General features: G+C 37.1%; 1 non-coding gene across 1 annotated transcript; it reads right to left on the bottom strand.

The window, feature by feature from the left end:
• Nucleotides 1-5178: 5178 nt before the first annotated feature.
• LOC141565284 (U6atac minor spliceosomal RNA) lies at nucleotides 5179-5301 on the bottom strand. Its single transcript, XR_012488960.1, has one exon. It is a non-coding gene; the product is annotated as a U6atac minor spliceosomal RNA (small nuclear RNA).
• Nucleotides 5302-8069: the final 2768 nt, after the last annotated feature.

Below are 8069 nucleotides of genomic sequence, written 5' to 3' on the forward strand. Positions count from 1 at the left end.
TATTGTAACCATAATCAACTGTGAAATATTTGACAACTCTGATCAATACAATAATGAACAATAATTCCATGATAAATATGTTTTCTATCTTCAGATTCTAATGGACTAAGAGTACAGATTAAAGCATATGTCTTATGCTGAAATATGGTCCATATGACTCTGTGTGTATAATGGGCATCATATTTCATGCCTTCTCAAAGGGTGGGGAAAGGGTGTAGGAAAAGAGAGAATTTGGAACTAAAAATTTTTTAAGAATAATTTTAATAAAAATTTGCAATCTAATAGAAGAATATAGCAAGGATACACATTAATATAATAAATAATCCGATTACTTTTTTTAAAAAATAAAGTGAATACTGTTTTCAGGGATCATGGCACAAAATCCATAGCCCAAACCTCTTTGACTAACTTCAGAGATAAAATTCAGTGACCACTGCCTGGCCTTATAATTCACTTACCATAACCCAACCCAGAATATGTCCAAGGAACTGCCTTCACACACCTTTCCTATCTCACTGTCTCTCAACATACAATTGTCTCTGAGAATCTGAACTTCAGCTCTTTCCTCCTCCCACTCTGCATGCATTCAATTGATCCACACTTTATTTTCTGTCTCCATACTTTGTGTTCCATGCTCAGACAGGAATATACCCATGGGCCTGATCTTACTACCACACCAAATCACACTATATCAGTTTTGTTTTGCTTTTTTTTTCTTTTTTCTTTTTTTTCCCCACAAGCCCAGGAAGTAGAAGTGATTATTGATTGCAGATAGCTTTATGAACACTGCATCTACTTTACACAGCTATCTAAATATCCCTGGGATTCTGACTTTTAATACTAGCTTCTTCAAATCAAAGTTAGTTTGCTACTTGTTGGGTATTCTTGTTCAGATATTAACTGGATTAGATAGCCTCTAAAATCCTTTCCAATTCTAAGATTTTGTGATTTTATGACTCATGGACATAAACTTAAGGGTTTCATATAATAAAGGGAGCTTTACAGATCACTTACTCTAATTTTTTTTTTTTTAACCTGACTGAACTCTTTGGAAATTCCTTAACTGACTTCGAATGTTCCCAGTTCCCAGACTTTTTCTTCCCTCTTCCTCTCTCCCATTTTTGGCTTCCTTTTGTAAGCTTTATGAGATCAGGAACTATCTTGCTAATTTTTTTTTAAATTTGTATCACCAGTATTTAGCATAATGTCTGGCATACATTAGCCATGTAATAAATATTTCTTGACTGTTTTATTTTATGGAATCAGATATACAGAAACAATATTATACTTTTAAGGGCCCTTAGAACTCTTAGTCTAATGCCTTGTTTTACAAATAAAATAAAATAAAAAATAGAGATTCAGGGGCAGCTAGATTATGCAGTGGATAGAGAACCAGCTCTGAAGTCAAGAGGACCTGAGTTCACATCTGGTCTCAGACATTTATTAACTCTACTCAGCTGTGTGATCCTGGGCAAGTCAATTAACCCAATTACCCAAACAAAAACAAAAAATACAAAAACAAAAACAAAAACAAAAAAAGAGAGAGAGAGAGAGAGAGAGTGAGAGAGAGAGAGAGAGAGAGAGAGAGAGAGAGAGAGAGAGAGAGAGAGAGAGAGAAAGAGAGAAAGAGAGAGAAAGAGATGTAAAATATTATTTGATTTACTCAGAGTCAAAAAGTCAGAATTAAAGACCAGGCATACTATTCCTTAATTTTTTTCTGTTGTAAGTAACTAATGAGAATTTTGCCATTTGTTGTAGAGATATAAAAAGTTTAAATGTTCCTTGATTTAAAACAACATAATCCTAGCAATTGTAAGGAGCCTTGTGAAGTTATGTAATTCATGCCCCCCAGCTTGGAGGAGGATAAAAAAGCCTAATCCTTTCAAACCAGCCTGGAAAATTCTTGTGTGAGGCCCTTGGGTAAAGAGCTTTGTAGAGTATAAGAGATGGAACCAATCAATTTGGAGATTAATCAAAAAGTGTTTCTTGACTTTACGTTATGTCCTATCTATTAGGTCCTGGAAATACAAAGGCAAAAATGAAATAATACCTGCCTCCAAAGAGCTTACTTCTATTGGAAAAAACCACAGGGACATATAGCAAATAAAGAAATGGAGAAATAGAGCAAATCATGAATAACTGGTATTATGACAGTTGAGTTCAACCATATTAATAAAATGCATCAAGTTATTTTGAAAGACAATATCCCTTTATTTAGGATTTGCCTGGTAATACTTTTACCCATTGTAATAAAGAAGAAAATTGACAGATACCTCTTGGTCTCTCATGATTAAATTACAATCCCATGGAATGTAAGAGAAGAGACCTTAATGATGAAATAAATTGATTCCTTTAATTTACAAATGAGAAAACTGAGGGCTTAAAGAGTATAAGCGACTTTTATCCAAGATCACAGAGCTAAGAAATAGAAGAGATAGGATTTTAGTCTTCATTCTCTGATTCCGGGCCTAGTGTTCTTTCTACTAAACATGCTGTCTCTCACACAAGTTTTCTTTTTCCAAGTTCAGTGTTTTATTGATGTCTCAAGTTGTGAGGTATTAGGTAAATGTGAACGATTACTCTAAGCCTCCTCAGAAAAAAATTTGAATCTTAGTTTCAACAAATCAAAGTTTCAACAAATGGAGTAAAAATTGGGACAGAGGAGACTAAATCCCGTGCCTGAATGGATAAATTATTGATTCTAAACCTTCAGCTTATTCAAGGATCAGCCATCTCCTTCCTGATCTAGGAGGACAGGGATGGGAAGGATAAGGGGATGACCAGACCTTAAGTAGGATAACTGCTTACACTAACACTGGGAATTAACCAAAATGCAATTTAGACTTTTCTCAGCCCCTAGCTCCTCCCCAAGAAGTACATGTCTTTCATTGGCTAGGACTTTCTCTCTTAACACAGAGCTATTTGTTAGGGTCCAATCCCTGGGATTTTCCCTTATTGGGAGCCACTTTAGAGGCTAGCTGGACCAACATACACCACCCCAAATCCTCCTCACCCCCCTCCATTTTATAGATGGGCAATAACCAACGATTCTAAGTGAGCCATGTGATAGGTCATTGTGAGAGGGAGAAAGAGACAGAGGAGAGAGAGACACACAAAGAGTCAGAGAGAGAGTGTAAATGACAGAGATGGGAACTGAACCCTGGAGTTTATGACATCAGAGTCAGTGCTCTTTCCATTACCCCATACTACCTCATGTTTCTTAACTAGAATTAATCTAGACCCTTTAAGTCTCTTTTTTATTATTTCTTTTATTATTCCATCAGTGGGTGGAATTTTGAAATAAGTCCATTGTAGAGGGAGGGATAGAAAAAAAAAAGGAAGAAAAGAGACTAGCTGACTCATTCAACAAAGTAACCAGACCCTGAGTAAGTTGAAAGCTTGTCCTTAAGAAACCAATATTAAATCATTCTTCTCTTCTCCCCATTAAGTACCATGTTTTATTAACTGCTGTGATCTTCTAGCTTCCGAACTTCATGTCTGTGAAGTATAGACACTGGAAGCTGAGGCACCTCTAAGGAAGCTGTTACCATAGACCAGGCAAAAGGTGATGAGACCATGAATTTGGCAGGGGAAGCGGAGTAGTCTACACTGTGCAATGTCAAAATAACAAATCATTTCAGTCAAATCAATTTTTTAAAGAGTCATTTTACTCAAGTATTCAGTGTTGAACATTTGATAAAACAGCCTGAGATGGTCTATGGGATTTTTGACTGAACTATCTCAATTAAATTATGACTCTAAAGCTCAATGACTGATTTAAAAAAAAAAAAAAAAAAAACTAATTAATCATAGTATTCAAGCAAATGCTGTCCTTCAAAGTTATCACTTTAAGTATCTATAAATTTTTTTAATTCTTCAATCATTGATCAAAAACATTTTAATTCATCTATTGAAACTATATTCAGAGTCAGTTTATGAAGCCCATAAAAAAATAATAGCCTCATTGCATTGTTATGTATGGCTATCTTCCTAATTGATGCTCTTGTCACTTCTCTCCTGGACTACCACAATAGTGTTTGCCTGGGTGTTCCAGCTTTAAAATTCTCTGCTCTTTAATCCATTTTGCACACAGCCGCCAAAATGACCTTCCTAATACACAAGTCAAATCATGTCACACCCTGCTCAATAAGTTTCAATCATTCTTTCTTGATACAAGAGTAAAATAAAATTTCCCCAGATCAGCATCTAAGACCTTCACAATCCTATCCAGCCTTCCTTTCCAGACTTATTACATAACATAATTGCAATAATAATAATAATAGTAATAATAATAATAATAATAATAATAGTATTTATATATGTGCCGGATGCTGTGCTAAGTAAGCACTTTACAAATATTATTTGATCTTCACAAAAATTCTAGGAGATAGGTGATATTATCATTCCTATTTTATAGTCAAGAAAACCAAAGCAAACAGAGATTAAGTGACTCGGCCAATACCATGTTTGAACCAAGGCCTTTCTACATCTAGGTCCAGTACTCTAACCACTATACATCCAGCCTGTATCTCTCCCTTCAATGCATTCTACATTTCAGGCCAATTAGTCTACATGTTGTTCCCTTTACTTGACATTCTATCACCTGCCTCTCTTCTTAAAATTTACTCCTTTCTCACTTTCACCCCTCAGGTTCTTAGCTCTTTTCATGGTTCAATTCAGGTACTACATTTTATGGGAAGTTAATATTCTCAATCTCTACCACCACCAAGCAAAGTACCTGCACAAACTGGGTGCTCAATATTGGCTTGTTAAATTAAATGTTTGTTTTTACCTCTTTCAGTAAATGTTGCATCCTCCACTCCAATGAATGTAAGGTCCTTGAGAGTAGGCACTAAAAGAAGTGCTTTTGCGTTGAATTTCATTTGCAATCATTTCTATTCATCAATGGGTAAAAAGAAAAAAAAAACACTTGGCAAAAACTCACAATCTAAGACCAGACCCATAGAATATTAGATGAAAAAGGGCAATACGCCTCGAAGACTCAGAACTAAGAATTATGTAACATAAATGTCTCATATATTGCTTATTTGAGTTTGCCCATTAGTTCTACTTCTATTGATTCAGATTTCATTTTCAATTATTTCCATTTGGTTTTTACTAAGCAAAAACTTGTTTCTATTAGATCTTACTTGCATTTATTCAACTATTTCTTTTCCCAGCCTCATGGTTAGACACAAAGTAGGTGGCAATGCCTTCATCATATACGTGTTGTAAAGGCCACTAGGACCTCTTCCATCCCTATCAATAAGATTGCTAATCTTCTCTCCTTTTACTGAATGTAAATAGGAGTCATTTCTGCTTTTGCCAGAACCCCTGAGGGTCTTCCCCTCCAGATTTATTTATTGATTGATTTAGATTCTTTTTTTTTTGGACTAGGTGAAAAAGGAGATTCTTTGCTTCAATTGCTACTTAGTCTTAATCACTGAATGGGCACAGCCTCAGTCAAACTTAGGCCTTGGAAAGACCTTAGCTTAAAAAGGCCACGGTCTCCCCCTGCATCCAGAGCATCTCCATTCTCCTGATCTATATCTGGCCACTGAACCCATCTGGCTCTGGAGGGGAGAGTGAGGCGGGAGACCTTACCCAGCCTTCCCCAGTTAAATCCAATTCACTTGCACATCATAGCATCTCCTCCCTGATGTCAAGGTCCTCTTAAAGAACAAAGGAAAAACAACAAGCCAGCCTTATTCATTAGAATTAGTGACTCAATGTATGTGGTCCTGACATTCAGGGAACCCAAAGAATGGATCTCCCAGGATCACTGGGTATTAAAGCACATTAAGTCAGTATCATTTACTGTATTCCTCAGTGGCCAGTTGTTAGCGTTCACCATATTTGGTCTGTAATTTCTTTCTGGTTTCATACATCTTTAGTTTAGCTCTGCTGCTAATCCTGCCAAAGTGAGTGACCCACTTGACATTTGAATGGCATCCCAGTGGTACCATTGGCTTGGGTCTCTCTATGTATCCAAAGTGAACAATGGAGTCTGCAGGATTAATAATCCTTTAGATAAACATGGAAATTCCAACTGGTGTGTGTCTGGGGAGACATCAGCCAGACCATATTTTAATGCCAATGTTTTCTGAATGTATCATCCCATCCTTTCTCTCCCACTCCCAAGTCAGGAGAAAAATAATTATCAGAGCCTAATTCTTATCACAATCCAGTCAGTACAACTAGATCCATGGAGTGTGAGACTCAGAAGGGGTTTCAGAAATTCTCTAAAGTAGGAGTTCTTAATCTTTTGTGTGGTCATGACCCTTTTTGATAGTTTGGCTTAGCCTCGGGATAATGTCTCAGAACGTTTTCAAATGTTTAAAATAAAATGCACGGTATCACATAATGAAATGCAGTTATACAAATGTTTTTTAAAAGTAAACAGACTGTACAAAAATACCTTTAACATTTAGTTCAAGCCCCTCATTTCACAAAAAAGGGAAAATAAGGTCTGAAAAGAAATAACTCACACATTCTCACATAAGTAAATTAGTGGCAGAGCTGGTATTCAGGCAACAATTTATGTTTTCTTTCTCTCTGACCATCCTTTACTTATTTTGCAATGAATGTTAAATCCAAGGCTGGGTAAAGTGGTGGGATCAAGGGTGGGAGTAGATTATTGTCAGCCTCTTTTTCTAAAGCAGGCTCAGCCCCTGGGATACTTTAGTGCATGTGACCATCTTCCGGGGCACTGAACTCCCTTTACCCGCCCTCACTACCTTTCTCACACTCACCCCTGTCACTACCCCCTTCCCAACATGTGGAAGCTATAAACAGCCTCCCTGCCATAGCTCCCCTAACAAGGATGAATAGCCACTCAGCTGAGAATCAATGTGTTCATTTGGGAGGAGGAGTTGGGGAGTCCCTTGAGATAGGAACAAAAATTCCAGGCGGTGTGACAGTCTGGGAAACATCCATCAGACACACTTGAATATTTATACTTTCTGAGTTGACCATTCCACCTACCCACTGCCCTAACTCTTTCCTTTTCAATTAAATAACGTTCCTTTAAAAGCACCAGGGTCTAATCTGTGTTGACCATGACACAGAGAGGAAGCACCCAAACACTCCATTGTGGGGAGGAGCTTTCTGATACAAACAGTTGGTCATACACAGAATTACACAGCCCCATGGGGTTTACAAAATGGATGGTGAAAGCTGACAGGCCGAGAGACCCCAGAGCAATTTCACTTGGTTTTGATTCATGGCTTGTCAGAGCACTAACCAAATATTCCATTTTCATTTTCACCCTACACTCTCTCCCAATGACTAGCATCATAATCAAAAATTCTGCCATGAGGTGCTACCTGGCTATAGGGACCTCAATTCATTGGCCACTCAGTCAGCCCCTCTCCAGACAGTACTCCATGGAGACTCTACAAGGAGTACAATAATGACAATAAGTTCCATTTACATATCTCTTTTAAATTTGCAAAGCACTTTATATGCATTCTCTCTTTCAAGCTTCATAACATCCCTAAGAGAATTGTACCACAGGTTTAGTTTACCCAGAATTCTGTAGACCTTCTATTGCTAACACTCGATTTTCCAAGGGCTATTGATCCAGTCTATGAATTATCCAGGTCTGAATAATCCAGATCCTCTCTCCCTCCTCCTGCTGACCTGCTTTTGGGATATCTTCCCTTGGGTTATTCTCTCAGACAGACCCCTGGACAAAACCAAGAAGACTAGTTGAATCAGAAATCAGTCTGTTTTTCTCTTTATTATTAATACTTGGAAAATTTTGGTTGGAAAAAAGTTTGAAGTAGTTAAAATGAAATTCAGGGGATTTCCTATGAATTTCTATAATCCTCAGTCTCTAGTCTAGGATGTCTACACCTAGGGAAAGGGATCTAAAGTGGAAAAAAAGGAGGGGGGGCAGTGGGAGGCAAAGGAAAGGGAAAGTGTTAATGTCAGATGCCTTGAAGACATTTCAGTCCTTAGGTTGGTGAAAAAACCTATAAATTAGATTTGTTTTTTCTCTTATCAGAGAGATGAGACTTATTTTTTGGAACTATTTCTTAAGCTCAATATATGATTTTTTAAAAAAT

This window comes from Sminthopsis crassicaudata, chromosome 3, assembly GCF_048593235.1.
Source record: "Sminthopsis crassicaudata isolate SCR6 chromosome 3, ASM4859323v1, whole genome shotgun sequence".
Lineage (NCBI taxonomy): Eukaryota > Metazoa > Chordata > Mammalia > Dasyuromorphia > Dasyuridae > Sminthopsis > Sminthopsis crassicaudata.